The sequence below is a fragment of the Perca flavescens genome, chromosome 10, assembly GCF_004354835.1.
Source record: "Perca flavescens isolate YP-PL-M2 chromosome 10, PFLA_1.0, whole genome shotgun sequence".
In the NCBI taxonomy this organism is placed as follows: domain Eukaryota; kingdom Metazoa; phylum Chordata; class Actinopteri; order Perciformes; family Percidae; genus Perca; species Perca flavescens.
Genome location: NC_041340.1, coordinates 799,064 through 800,423, shown reverse-complemented (window position 1 = coordinate 800,423; position 1,360 = coordinate 799,064).

Sequence of the window (1,360 nt, the reverse complement as noted above, 5' to 3'; positions counted from 1 at the left end):
GCTCAGTGTATCTAAGAACTCAGCGGATGGATACACTGCTGTTTGTCAAGAACTAGTTCCAACACAAACTGTTTTTCCTTACTTTTTTTAGATGTTTTTTGGGCATTTTAGGCCTTTATTTGTACAGGACAGTTTAGACTTGAAAGGGGGGGTGACATGCAGCAAAGGGCCGCAGGTTGGAGTCAAACCTAGAGGAGTAAACCTGTATGTATGGGTGCGCGCTCCACCAGGTGAGCTACCCGGGTTTTCCAATTTTGAATCTGGTGAAGCCAACGAGTGAATAGGAGTCTCTTTGGGTTTGAATGTTTGTTTATGTTGATGCATTATTTGGATGTTTTCTATATAAAAAATAAACCAGTTACCTCAAATATGAGTTTGTTTTGAATTCTCAAACTGCTTCATAGACAATGAAGATGCTGACTACACACACACACACACACACACACACACACACACACACACACACACACACACACACACACACACAGAAAGACGCACGCACACATCAGAGGCATGCACGTGCACACACAGACACATGCATGCACACAGAGACGCACACAGTCTCTCTCAGAGAGAGACATTTTTTTTATTCATTCCTTCAGAATACAGATATACAAATGATTATGCAAATGCTATTTTACACTGATTTTCATAAATAGTTGACGCAAATGTCAATCAGTAAATTTTCAAGTCACCAGCCGTTAGGGTGTAAGTCTACATTGAACAAACCACCCAATGAAAACAGGATTTTTTTCAAAAATAAAAAACTCAAAATGCACTGTTCCAAATGATTGTGAACCTGTTATAGGCTGTAAAGAAGTGAACATGGTCATTTGCTGAATTTGCAGCATTAGGAGGTCATATTTACTGAAATCCAAAGCTATTTCCATCCATACATCCATACACCCATCTGAACAGTTCCATGTTAACATAGGAGCCCTTCTTTGATGTCACATTCATAATTCTTGCATCCATTGAACCTGAGTTTATGGAGAGTTTCTGCTTGGATTTCTCTGCAGGATGTCAGAATAGCCCCCCACAGCTGCTGTTTGATGTGAACTGCCCCCCAACCTCATAGATCTTTTGCTTGAGGATACTCCAAAGGTTCTCAATAGGGTTGAGGTCAGGGGAGGATGGTTATTTATTTTTCTTTATAGTACGGGTGTAATGAAAAGAATATAAATTTTTAGACTCCTAGACTCTTATGAAGTTCATGGTATTACACACTCCTGTACAGTTGGTGGCGTAATGCTACAAACTAATACTAATCTGCCAGGGAGTGAGTCAGCAGTGTCACTGGCCGATGTGAGTCATATATATATATATATATTCTGTCTATGTGAGTCGAGCGCAGATTTGA